The sequence below is a fragment of the Sciurus vulgaris genome (genome assembly GCF_902686455.1).
Source record: "Sciurus vulgaris genome assembly, chromosome: 10".
Classification (NCBI taxonomy): domain Eukaryota; kingdom Metazoa; phylum Chordata; class Mammalia; order Rodentia; family Sciuridae; genus Sciurus; species Sciurus vulgaris.
In genome coordinates, this window is record NC_136470.1 from 77,101,068 (window position 1) to 77,115,295 (window position 14,228).

Genomic DNA, 14,228 nt, shown 5'->3' on the forward strand with positions numbered 1-14,228 from the left:
CTAGGAACTGCTGGAAAGCGTGTGGTGCTGCTGGGAGGGAATTCCCTGTCTCCTTCTGGAATATTCCCCCTTAAGAGAATGGCTCCCTTAACTCCACCCTGTCCTGTCCATCACAGAAGCAGTTCCTCCCTGCCCTTGCCCCCTTTACCTGTATATTATAATCAAAAGAGAGTTGGGCAAGTTGTTGTTGTAAGAGGCCAGAGCTGGTATGGCCAGACCCGTCATGCCCCCTCTCATTTAAAAAGAGTATTGGTTCTTGTGTGTTTATTGAGTAGATGAGTTTTTTGGATAATAGATAGAAAAACCACCAACATCATTCTCTGGCAGTTAAGCCTTTTCTCCACATGGGTCGTGGCAAGGAGGACCCCCACACTCCATTTCTCTCATAGTTCTTTATCATGTCATGTTTGAGTGGTACAGTAGCATTTGAAATGGTCTTACCTACCTTGTTTCCATCTTTCAATCATTCCAAAGTTCTCCTTGTAGGTTATTGTAGTCTGAGTGTGAATACAGTGACCCCCTCCTCCTCGTCATGGTAGTCTTTATCCCTATTCCAAGCCCTGTGTGATTTGAGCTCAACATGTCCATTCACCTTTTATCCTTTCCCCAGACTGTCTCTCAGTATGCCGTGGTTGCCCATATCTTTGTACTTAATCATGCAGACTTAATCATGTCTATCTCTCTATTCATATCTTGCCAATTTTGTAATACCCATTTTGTAAGTAATTTTGTATTACTTTTTCTGTAATAGTTTTTTTTCCTTTGGAAGTGTATTATTGATTATATTGTGCTTTTTATTGCCCTTTAAGATTTATATCCCAGTTTGGACATACATTCAGTTTTTGGAGACATACCCACCTGCACCTAGATCATAGCTCTACTCTTTCAAACTGTGACCTCTTGGTAATCATTGTTCTTTGCCTCACTTTGCTCATTTGCAAGATTAAGATTTTAGCATCAACCTCAGGTTCTTACTCAATATAAAGTATTTAACACAGTGTCTAGCATTGTAAGGGATAGCTGTTTCATTGTTTAATAAAAATAAAAATAGCAAGTTATAGATTTGAATTAATGTATAGATTCCCCCAACATAATCATTAACAAAACAGCAGTTATTTGATTAAAAACTTTTAAAGAATTTATGTCTTTATTGCCTTTTTTCTGATTATAAAATTAATATCTTTAGTACAGAGGCATAACACCTGGAAAGGAATATATATGATATGTTGTTGATGGACAACTTTTATTTTATTTATTTATATGTGGTGCCAACAATCAAACCCAGTGCCTTCCTTACACATGGTAGGCAAGCACTCTACAACCCCAGCCCCTGAGAAAAGAATAGATCTTGAAGACCGCTGCCCCCCACCTTCCTCCTTCTGAGCTCCTGACCTTGTTGGAGAGGGTGGGGCCATGGGGCCTCTGGATAGAAAGAAGTTCATTGAATGTCCATGTTGATGGAACTTAGTGGAAGGCTGCCTATGGGGATGGCTAGCTTAAATTCACTGAAGGAGTCAGCAGAGCCAAGAACTAGGCAGATGCCTAAGGGACAAAATTTAACTAACATTTTTCTCTCTGGCCTCACCTAGTATTAGCCTGATGCATTCCAAGGATTGGTATCACTTGACATCCTGTGACACAGTAATACACCTTGAGAAGCATACTGGAAAAAGAAAAGCCCCTTTACCCTCAAATCTCTTCAGCGCCCTCTACTGATAAAACTTAACATAGTTGATAAGAAAATACTTTTCCAATATCAGAAGCAGGGCAGTAATGGGTAAATTGGAAGTGAAAAGGCAATAAATTGGTAAGTGGTTCAGTCATCTTAACATAGGCTTTTATAACTGTCTTATTGGACTCTAGTCTCAAAATTAATAATAGAGACATCACACAAAAAGTTTTAAGAGTTGATGTATGCAATCAGCTCTCTCTTAGAGAATCGTAGTACACATTAGCCCTAAGAAATTCTATACTAAAGAAAATCTTTTAACTTTATTTTTAGCTGTGAAACTTTCTTGTTGCAAGACTTATCACCATGGTGCAGATGTAAAGTATCAGATAAGATTCTAAACACATTACCCCCCAAAATAAGATGAGAATGCCCTCTATCAAAATTGTTACTTGGCATGATCATCTGAAATTTCTGGATGTTGCATTAAGAAATTTTTTCAAAACTGAGGTGTAAGTCTTGGAAGAGGGAAGACCATATCATTGAGAGTGACATAATTATCATCCCACTATCCCAAAAAAATGAAAGGAAAAAAGAATGTCAGGTTGGAGGGTGTAGCTCAGTGGTAGAGTATGTGTTTAGTATTTGTGACACTTTGGTTTCAATCCCCAGCACCAGTGGGGGTGGGAGGTGGGGAGAAAAAAATCCCAGGAAAATAGTTTGAAAAGGACTATAAAAATTAATAAGTGACTTCAGTGAAACAGCTAATTATAAAATGGTATTTAAAACCTCAATAGCTTTCAGTAATGCAAGGAATGACAGTGTGAAAATTATTTTTAAAAAATAATCTTTTATAACTGACAACAAGATGTATAAAATAGTAACAAGTTTAACAGGAAACATGAAGATTTATGTAAAGAAAAGGGAGCTATACTGAAACAATTTGTGATAAAATAAAGATTTCTATAGGTAGAAGGGTATGCCATGTTCCTGAATGATAACAGTGTTGTAAAGATGTCAGTTTTTTTTTATTGTAAACAAATGGGATACATGTTGTTTCTCTGTTTGTACATGGAGTCAAGGCATACCATTTGTGTAATCATAAAATTTACATAGGGTAGTGTTGATTGATTCATTCTGTTATTTTTTTTCCCTTCCCTCCCACCCCTCTTTTCCCTCTATACAGTGCTTCCTTCCTCCATTCTTACCACCCTCTTTAACCCTAACCCTAAACCTAACCCTAACCTTAACGCTAACCCCTCCCACCCCCCATTAAATGTCCTCATCCGCTTATCAGCGAGATCATTCATCCTTTAGTTTTTTGAGATTGGCTTATCTCACTTAGCGTGATATTCTCCAATTTCATCCATTTGCCTGCAGATGCCATAATTTTATCATTCTTTATGGTGGAGTAATATTCCATTGTATATATATGCCACAGTTTCTTTATCCATTCATCAATTGAAGGACATCTAGGTTGGTTCCACAATCTGACTATGGTGAATTGAGCAGCAGTGAACATTGATGTGGCTGTATCTCTGTAGTATGCTGATTTTAAGTCCTTTGGGTATAGGCCAAGGAGTGGGATAGCTGAGTCAAATGGTGGTTCCATTCCAAGCTTTCTGAGGAATCTCCATACCGCTTTGAATCCATACTGCTTTCCAGAGTGACTGCACTAATTTGCAGCCCCACCAGCATTGTATGAGTGTACCTTTCTCCCCACATCCTCGCCAACACCTGTTGTTGCTTGTGTTTTTGATAATTGCCATTCTAATTGGGGTGAGATGGAATCTTAGGGTAATTTTGATTTGCATTTCTCTTATTACTAGATAGAGATGTTGAACATTTTTTCATATATCTGTTGATTGCTTGTAGATCTTCTGTGAAGTGTCTGTTCATTTCCTTAACCCATTTGTTGATTGGATTATTTGTATTCTTGGTGTAGAGTTTTTTGAGTTCTTTATAGATTCTGGAAATTAGTGCTCTATCTGACGTATGAATGGCAAAGATATTCTCCCACTCTGTAGGCTCTCTCTTCATATTACTGATGTTTCCTTTTCTGAGAGAAAGCTTTTTAGTTTGAATCTATCCCAGTTGTTGATTCTTGCTTTTATTTCTTGTGCTATGGGAGTCCTGTTAAGGAAGTCTGATCCTAAGCCAACAAGTTGAAGATTTGGACTTACTTTTTCTTCTATAATCTGCAGGGTCTCTGGTCTGATTCCGAGGTCCTTGATCCATTTTGAGTTGATTTTTGTGCAGGGTGAGAGATAAGGGTTTAATTTCATTCTGTTGCATATGGTTTTCCAGTTTTCCCAGCACCATTTGTTGAAGAGGCTATCTTTTCTCCATTGCATATTTTGGCCCCTTTGTCTAGTATGAGAAAATTGTATTTATTTGGGTTTGTGTCCATGTCCTCTATTCTGTACCATTGATCTACCTGTCTATTTTGGTACCAATACCATGCCATTTTTGTTACTATTGCTTTGTAGTAGAGTTGAAGATCTGGTTTTGCGATACCCCCCTGCTTCGCTCTTTCTACTGAGGATTCCTTTAGCTATTCTGGGTTTATTATTCTTCCAGATGAATTTCATGACTGCTTGCTCTATTTCTGTAAGGTACGTCATTGGGATTTTAATTGGAATTGCATTGAATCTGTATAGCACTTTAAGGTAGTATGGCCATTTTGACAATATTAATTCTGCCTATCCAAGAACATGGGAGATCTTTCCATCTTCTAAGGTTTTCTTTAATTTCTTTCTTTAGTGTTCTGTAGTTTTCATTGTAGAGGTCTTTCACCTCTTTTGTGAGATTGATTCCCAAGTATTTTATTTTTTTCGAGGCTGTTGTGAATGGGGTAGTTTTCCTAATTTCTCTTTCTGAAGATTCATCACTTATGTATAAAAATGCATTGGATTTATGAGCATTGATCTTGTAACCTGCTATTTTACTGAATCACTTATGAGTTCTAAGAGTTTTCTGGTGGAATTTCCAGGTTCCTCTAAATATATAATCATGTCATCAGCGAACAGGGATAGTTTGAGTTCTTCTTTTCCAATTTGTATCCCTTTAATTTCTTTGGTCTGTCTAATTGCTCTGGCTAGAGTCTCAAGAACGATGTTGAATAGAAGTGGTGAAAGAGGGCATCCCTGCCTTGTTCCAGTTTTTAGGGGGAATGCTTTCAATTTTTCACCATTTAGAATGATATTGGCCATGGGCTTAGCGTAGATGGCCTTTACAATGTTAAGGAATGTTCCCACTACCGCAATTTCTTCTAGTGTTTTGAGCATGAAGGGGTGCTGTATTTTATCGAATGCTTTTTCTGCATCTATCGAAATAATCATGTGATTCTTGACTTTAAGTCTGTTGATATGGTGAATGACATTTATTGATTTCCGGATGTTGAACCAACCTTGCATCCCTGGGATAAAACCCACTTGATCATGGTGCACTATCTTTTTAATATGTTTTTGTATGCGATTTGCTAAAATTTTGTTGAGAATTTTTACGTCGATGTTCATTAAGGATATTGGTCTGAAATTTTCTTTCCTCGATGTGTCTCTGTCTGGTTTAGGTATCAGGGTGATATTGGCCTCATAGAATGAGTTTGGGAGGGTTCCCTCCTCTTCTATTTCTTGGAATACTTTGAGAAGTATTGGAATGAGCTCTTCTTTAAAGGTTTTGTAGAACTCGGCTGAGAACCCATCTGGTCTCGGACTTTTCTTTGTTGGTAGGCTTTGATGACTTCTTCTGTTTCATTGCTTGAAATTGATTTATTTAAGTTGTGTATGTCCTGCTGGTTCAGATTAGGTAATTCATATGTCTCTAGAAACTTGTTGATGTCTTCGAGGTTTTCTGTTTTGTTGGAGTATAGATTTTCAAAATAGCTTCTAATTATGTTTTGTATTTCATTTGTGTCTGTAGTGATATTTCCTTGTTCATTCTGAATTTTAGTAATTTGAGTTTTCTCTGTTTGTTAGTGGGGCTAAGGGTTTATCAATTATGTTTATTTTTTCAAAGAACCAACTCTTTATTTTGTTAATTTTTTGATTGTTTCTTTTGTTTCAATTTCATTGATTTCAGCTCTGATTTGAACTATTTCCTGTCTTCTGCTACATTTGGTGTTGGTCTGCTCTTCTTTTTCTAGGGCTTTGAGCTGTAGTGTTAAGTCATTTATTTGTTTATTTTTTTTCTTTTGTTGAATGCGCTCCATGAAATAAATCTTCCTCTAAGTACTGCTTTCTTAGTGTCCCAGAGATTTTGATATGTTGTGTCTTTGTTCTCGTTTACTTCTATGAATTTTTTTATTTCCTTCCTGATGTCTTCTGTTATCCATTCATCATGTAATAGTGGATTATTTAATCTCCAGGTATTGGAGAAGTTTCTGTTTTTTATTATGTCATTTATTTTTAATTTCAATCCATTATTTTTTAAATTTATTTATTTATTTTTTATTGTTGACAATTGGGATACATGTTGTTTCTGTTAGTACGTGGAGTAACAACATACCATTTGCATATTCATACATTTACATAGAGTAATGATGTTTGATTCATTCCGTTATTTTTTCCTTACCCCCCACCCCTCCCACCCCTCTTTTCCCTCTATACAATCCCTCCTTCCTCCGTTCTTGCCCCCCCTTACCCCGCATTACGTGTCATCATCCGCTATTCAGTGAGATCATTCGTCTTTTGGATTTTTTAGATTGGCTTATCTCACTTAGCATGATATTCTCCAATTTCATCCATTTGCCTGCAAATGCCATAATTTTATCATTTTTATGGCTGAGTTATATTCCATTGTATATATATACACCACAGCTTCTTTATCCATTCATCAATTGAAGGGCATCTAGGTTGGTTCCACAATCTGGCTATTGTGAATGGAGCAGCTGTGAATATTGATGTGGCTGTATCTCTGTAGTATGCTGATTTTAAGTCCTTTGGGTATAGGCCAGGGAGTGGAATAGTTGGGTCAAATGGTAGGTCCATTCCAAGTTTTCTAAGGAATGTCCACACTGCTTTCCAGAGTGGCTGCACTAATTTGCAGCCCCACCAGCAATGTATGAGTGTACCTTTCTCCCCACATCCTCTCCAACACCTATTGTTGCTTGTATTCTTGATAATCGCCATTCCAATAGGAGTGAGATGGAATCTTAGTGTAGTTTTGATTTGCATTTCTCTTATTACTAAAGATGGTGAACATTTTTTCATATGTTTGTTGATTTCGGCTCTGATTTTAACTATTTCCTGTCTTCTACTACTTTTGGTGTTGGTCTGTTCTTCTTTTTCTAGGGCTTTGAGCGGTAGTGTTAAGTCGTTTATTTGTTGATTTCTACTTTTTTTCTGAATGCGCCCCATGAAATAAATCTTCCTCTATGTACTGCTTTCATAGTGTCCCAGAGATTTTGATATGATGTGTCTTTGTTCTTGTTTACTTCTAAGAATTTTTTTATTTCCCTCCTGATGTCTTCTGTTATCCATTCATCATATAATAGCATATTGTTTAATCTCCAGGTATTGGAGAAGTTTCTGTTTTTTATTCTGTCATTTATTTCTAATTTCAATCCATTATGATCTGACAGAGTACAAGGTAGTATCTCTATCTTCTTGTATTTGCTAACAGTAGCTTTGTGGCATAAAATATGGTCTATTTTAGAGAAGGATCCATGTGCTGCTGAGAAGAAAATGTATTCGTTCTTTGTTGGATGGTATATTCTATATAAGTCGGTTAAGTCTAAATTGTTGATTGTGTTATTGAGATCTATGGTTTCTTTATTCAATTTTTGTTTGGAAGATCTGTCCAGTGGTGAGAGAGGTGTGTTAAAATCGCCTAGTATTATTGCGTTGTGGTCTATTTGATTTCTGGAATTGAGAAGGATTTGTTTGATGTACATGGATGAGCCACTGTTTGGGGCATAGATGTTTATGATTGTTATGTCTTTCTGATTTATGCTTCTCTTAAGCAGTATGTAATGTCCCTCTTTATCCCTTCTGACTAGTTTTGGCTTGAAGTCCACATTATCTGAAATGAGGATGGATACTCCAGCTTTTTTGCTGAGTCCATGTGCATGGTATGTTTTTCCCCATCCTTTCACCTTTAGTCTATGGGTATCTTTTTCTATGAGATGAGTTTCATATTTTTGGATTTTTCTTTTTAATCCATTCTGCCAGTCTATGTCTTTTGATTGATGAGTTCAGGCCATAAACATTCAGGGTTATTATTGTGATATGATTTGTATTCCCAGTCATTTGACTCATTTTTGTTTTTTGACATGATTTGGTTTCTCCTTTATTTGGCTATTCCTTTTGGCTAGTTCCTCCCTTTGCTGATTTGCATCGTTGTTTTTCATCTCCCTCATGGAATATTTTGCTGAGAATGTTGTGTAATGCTGGCTTTCTTTTTGTAAATTCCTTTAGCTTTTGTTCATCATGGAAGGATCTTATTTTGTCATCATTCAGAAAGTAAGTTTTGCTGGGTATAATATTCTTGGTTGGCATCCATTTCAGGGCTTGTTAAATGTTGTTCCAGGCCCTTCTAGCTTTTAGGGTCTGGACTGAAAAATCTGCTGATACTCTTATTGGTTTCCCCCTGAATGTAATTTGAATCTTTTCTCTCACGGCCTTTAAAATTCTGTCTTTATTTTGTATGTTAGGTATTTTCATTATAATGTGCCTTGGTGTGGGTCTGTTGTAATTTTGTATATTTGGAGTCCTATAAGCCTCTTGTACTTGGTTTTCCATTTCATTCTTCAATTTGGGAAATTTTCTGATATTATTTCATTGAATAGATTGTTCATTCCTTTGGTTTGTTTCTCTAAGCCTTCCTCAATCCCAGTAATTCTTAAATTTGGCCTTTTCATGATATCCCATAATTCTTGTAGATTCTGTTCATGATTTCTTACCATCTTCTCTGTTTGTTCAACTTTGTTTTCAAGGTTAAATATTTTGTCTTCAATGTCTGAGGTTCTGTCTTCCAGGTGTTCTATCCTATCCTATTGTTTATGCTTTCAATGGAGTTTTTAACTTGGTTTATTGTTTCCTTCATTTGAAGGATTTCTGTCTGTTCGTTTTTTTTCAGTATCTCTAACTCTTTATTGAAATGATCTCTTGCTTCCCGTATTTGCTCTTTTAACTGTTGATTGGTGCGATCATTTAATGCCTGCATTTGCTCTTTCATCTCCTCCTTCAATGGCTGCATTTGCTCTTTCATCTCCTCGTTTGCTTCCCTGATTGTTTCAGTTTTGTACGTTCTGAACTTCCTTTCTGACATTTCTTCTGCTGTGCTGTGATTGAGTTTTATTGATATAGTATCTTAGGTTTGCTTGGGACATTTTCTTCCCTTGTTTTCTCATATTGGTCAGATGTCAATGGGACTCTGAGATATTGCAGATTTCCTCTTTTGGCTTATAGTGTCCCTGTAGATTTCCAGTATATCACCTCCCAGCCTTCAGTAGCCTAAAGTCTTGGAAGAACTTGATAATGCAGTGCTTCTGAAGAAAGCTGCCCCTAGCCCACTACTGGTTCCAGGGCTTGGAGCTGGCTGTGTGCGGAAATGCTTTCACTGGGCGGTCTGCTCCAAGAAGCTGGCCAGTGAAAGGAGCCTGCCGCCAGAGGGAGCAGGGCTGCTTGGGGAAGTCCCTGGCTGCCCTGTCCTGGTCCCTGAAGCTGCCTGCGGGCCGGATCTCTCCACTGGCTCTGGGACTCGGAGCTGGTTTTGTGCAGAAAGGCTCTCACTGGGGGTCCTGCTCTGAGAAGCTGGCTGTGTGGGAGGAGCCCACCACTGGAGGGAGCAGGGCTACCTGGGGAAGCCTCTAGCTGCCCTGCCCTGCTTTTAGAAGCTGCCCCTATCCGGGGCTGCCGCCCGGGCCGACCTTCACACCGTGGGGAAGACTCACCCCATGGACCTATTTTAGTTTAAGTCTCTCAATGCCTCCCCTTCTTGAATGCTGGGTTCTGGAGCAACAGGAGATGCAGTCATCCTCTAGTCCACCATCTTGGATCGCTCCGTGGAAAGAGCCTGCTGCCGGAGGGAGCAGGGCCACCTGGAGAAGTCTCTGACTGCCCTGCCCTGGTCCCAGAGGCTGCCTGCGGGCTGGAGCTCTCCGCTGGCTCCGGGACTTGTGGCTGGCTCTGTGTAGAAAGGCTCTCACAGGACGGCCTGCTCCGAGAAGCTAGCCTTGAAAGATGCCTGCCAGCGGAGGGAGCAGGGCTGCTTGGGGAAGTCCCTGGCTGCCCTTTCCTGTTCCCTGAATCTGCCTGTGGGTCAGAGCTCGCCGTTGGCTCCTGGACTCGGAGCTGGTCAAGATATCAGTTCTTAAAAAAATTAATATAATTCCTCTGTCGAATCATTGAAGGAAATTAGAACTTTTTTCCTTTTTTTTTTTTTATAGGAAATTAGAACTTAACCACAGAAAACTGACTCATGAACATGACAGTTCATGAATGAAAGAATACAGGTGGCCATAAAAACACATGGAAAATGTTTATTCTCACTATAATCTAACTACCAAATAAGGCAGATTTTTTTTTCAAATACTAAGCAATAAAGTTATTAAGAATGATAATGTTCTTACTTGTCAGTGATAAGAGAAAAAGTAGCACCCTTCTTTATGTTCTTCAGAATATAAATGAATGCACTCATTCTGGAAGAGATTTTTGCAATGTAAGTAAAAATCATTAAGAGTTTGTTTTATCTTTCATCTGATATTTCATCTTCTTGAAATTTATGTCTTGAGAAAATATGGATGTGTGTAAAAATGTTCAAAACAAGAATCAATTAGTAAGAAATGTGTTAGATCAAATGTACATTAAAAAGTAATGCAAGAAAAGACTATAAAAACATGGGATAATATTCATAGAGTAGTATTAATGTAGGCTGTAAGACAGTACATAGAATTTAAAATGATAGCTGCTACAAGATTGCTATAATGTTCACCTATTTATTTACTAATACAAAATGGTAGTATTATAGTGCAGTAATCATGGTAGTATTGACCATGTATTAGTCAATTTTGAGTTGCTTAAATATAGTTGAAACTAATGTTATGTATTTGTAGAATTTCTGCAGTGAACATGTGTCTTCAGTAGATAGGGAAAAGTTGTTTAAATCATGATGGAAAAGCACAGTAATATTACGTGCCACAGAAATTAAAATAATGTCCACTAACACTTATTGGAGAACTGATAAAAAGCAATTTGAATAGAGTAGAGCTGAAAGTAAAGAAGTAAGATTGCAATGCAGTAATAAGTAAATGGAATATGAGAGAGTGATTCTACTCTAGATGAGTTTCTATTCTATCAAATAGAAACAAAATGTGAATCACATGGTAATAAATTTTATTTATCTCAGTATATTCAAAATATTGTCATTTAAGCATATAATTAATATAAAATCATTAGTGAAGTGTTTTGCACTTATTGTAACATCTCAATTCAGCCTAATAATAGTTCAAACCTTCAGTAGCCTCATATAGGGCTAGGGATTTGGCTTAGTGATACAGCCCTTGCCTAGAATGCACCAGGTCCTGGGTTAGATCCCCAGCACCCCTGCCCCACAGACACACACACACACACACACACACACACACACACAGCTTAGTAGTTTTGTGTTTAGTGTCTACCACAATGCACAGATACAGTCTAGATTGTCCTGTTGAGGAAGTAGTGACACAAGAGAAGGCTAAAGGGAAAGTGTGAGAATCACCTGTTCCTTTGCAGTTGAGTATAACCACAGAAACCTTCCCAATGGACTTCTATTCCATTTAAAAATGAAATATTTTGTGTAGTTCAAAAAATATGGAAATAATAAGTTATAAAGTACTCATCTACTCTTTTGAGCAATTGAGTATCCTGTGACCCTCACAATTGCATTCCTAACTTGATAGTTTCTTCTCCTTTTCCTTCTCTTTTTTTGAGGTATTGGAAATTGAATCTAGGTACTTTCTTCACTGAGCTACATCCCCATCCCTTTTTATTTTTTTATTTTGAGACAGGGTTTTACTAAATTGCCCAGGCTGGCTGCAAACTTGTGATCCTTCTGCCTTAGCCTCCCAAGTAGCTGGTATTAAAGGCATGCTACCACATCCAGCAATTGTGTCTTATTCTTTTCCTTTTACAGGTTTTAGTAAAACTAATTTGAACCATAAAGGAAGAGTAACACCTGGAAAGAGATGTCCTTATGTAGTTATCACTGGTTTTGTGGGTAGGAAGGCAACTGGAATTTTAAGTAGACCTCTAACTGACTAGAATTCTAAGTCGACCTCTAAGTGGCAAGGTAGGATGATGACTTAATCCTAAGATAGAAATGCTTTTCCTTTATTTGTACTTATATTTTTATAAATAAACTTGAGAAAACTTTTTTTTTCTTTTTGGTACGTGGGATTGAACCCAGGAGCACTTAACCACTAATCCACAGCCCTTTTTTTTTACTTTTTAAATTTTGAGACAGGGTCTCACTAAGTTGCTCAGGTCCTTGCTGAATTACTGATGCTGACCTTGAACCTGCAATCCTCCCAAATCATGGAATTACAGGCATGTACTACCATGATCAGCTAATTTTAATGTTTTATTCAGTATTTTGGGGCTTATATAAAAATTTTAATAACTAAATAAAAATAATTTCTAGTCATGAAGAATATCTAAACTTCCATATTCTCAGTCATCCCTCCAGATGTGTGGAGAACTGGTTCTAGGACACCCCTCAAACCCCAAAATCTGTAGTTGCTTAAGTCCCTTATATCAAATGGTGTAGTGCTTGCATGTAACTTATGTACATCCTCCTATATACTTTAAATAATCTCTAAATTTCTTATAATACCAAATACAGTATAAATGGTATGTAAATAATTGTTTTACTATATTATTTAGGAAAACAGGACAAGAAAAATAAGTCTATTTATGTTTAATAAACTCAAGATATAAAGTTATCACAATTAAATGATTATAATGTGCCAGGTACTTGAAGGAAAATTACATGAACAGCAGCATCATAGAATATGTCCTTGGTGTTATTAAGACAAAATAGAAAGCCTGGAATAGGCCATCAGTCTGATCTGTGTCTTTTCCACTATGTTCTTGATAGTCTTTATCTTTGATTTTACATTTACTTCTTTTAAATGTTTATGAAAATGAAGACTTTGTGGTTTACCTATGTAGTCAGTAGATGTTTATAAACATTTCTCATATGCTTAGAATAACGGGAATTCAGTAAAGTATAAGATACCATCCACATGCTCAAGCATTTTAGAGACATCCTCATGCAAGATATGGAAATATGAATTAGGCTTTAATGGTGGGCTTAATTTAATATGAAGGAAAGAAAAGTGGACATTTCATTCACTTGTGTTTTTTATGATATTAAATTTTCTTCTTTTCCCCTCTAACCATTTCAGATTGAATTCTTTGCTATTATAACCTCTGTTCGTTCTTTTTCACATATTTGTTTTGGAATTTGACCCTCTTACCCCTTCACTTCGTGTTAGTGTTTTGTTATTATAGCAAACTATCTTGAGATAATTAACTTTCAAATAAAGAAGGTATATTTTGGCTTATAGTTTGGAGGTTCCAGTCCAAGACTGGGAGGGGCAGAACTCAGAGCTTTGGGCCTTTGGCAGGTCAGCACATAATAGCAGGAGCATGTAGCAGAACAAATGACTGAAGAGGAAGAGGCCAAGGTCCCATAGTCCCCTTCAAGGGACACCTCCAGTGATGTAAGGCCTTCTCAATAAGCTCTACCTCCTGAAACTTCCACGACCTCTCAGTAGCAATACCCTGGGAATTACCTGTAACATGAATCTTGGGAAGGACACTTATTCAAACCATAGCACTTAGAATATATAAATTATTCCATAGTTTTTATCTGTTTTTGATTCTTGAGTTCCATTATCACAATTTTTCCATCATCCCCCAGAGTACCACAAGAATTTTAAGTATAATGTGGCTGTTGTTTATTCAATCACTTTGGGAATTTTTAAATCATTTTAATTTGTCCATCACCCTTATTTATTGATTAAAGCAGTTGTTAGTCTCTGTCCATTCTTCATTAGAAATATTTATTGTAGTAGGGTTTATTAACAAAAAGCAATCTGATTAGTATAGTTTTTTGCCTTCTGAAAGAATATAGAACGATATTTTCCAGTTTAAAAAGGAAGGCAGTGGGTCTGGGGTTGTGACTCAGTGGTGGAGCACTTGTCTGGCATATGTGAGGCACTGGGTTTTATTCTCAGCACCACATATAAATAAATAAATAAAAATAAAGGTCCATCAACAACTAAAAAAATATTAAAAAGAAGGCAAAACTTCTTGACAAAATTAAATGCAAAGGAAACCCGTTGCAGTTCTCAAGAGACGTACCAGATAAACAGAAAGTAAGTACTCAGATGTAAGTCAATAATGCATTGTCCTGCATTAATAAATATTTCTTTTAGTAGGTGTTCAGAAGAACACATTTACAGTGATTCTTGTTATTTTCAAGACAAATACTTTAGATGTCTTATCTGAAATCCTACATGGAAGCATTTAATAGTAGTTTCTTTATTTCTTAGACAGTTTTATTGATGACT

General features: G+C 36.9%; 1 protein-coding gene and 1 pseudogene across 11 annotated transcripts in view; one reads left to right on the plus strand and one right to left on the minus strand.

Annotated features, from left to right (window-relative positions):
* The window catches only part of LOC306671068 (biogenesis of lysosome-related organelles complex 1 subunit 6-like), a 343,174-nt pseudogene that overhangs the window by 199,933 nt on the left and 129,013 nt on the right, over positions 1 to 14,228 (minus strand). The gene's annotated exons all lie outside the window — the stretch shown is intronic.
* The window catches only part of LOC306671078 (UAP56-interacting factor-like), a 65,901-nt gene that overhangs the window by 24,185 nt on the left and 27,488 nt on the right, over positions 1 to 14,228 (plus strand). Inside the window, exon 3 of one of the 10 annotated variants that reach the window (XR_013766572.1) lies at positions 1,590 to 1,807. The exons of the other annotated variants lie outside the window; for them this stretch is intronic. The gene's annotated coding sequence lies outside the window, so the exon portion shown is untranslated. The remainder of the gene's footprint in view (positions 1 to 1,589; positions 1,808 to 14,228) is intronic. 10 annotated transcript variants of the gene reach the window in all.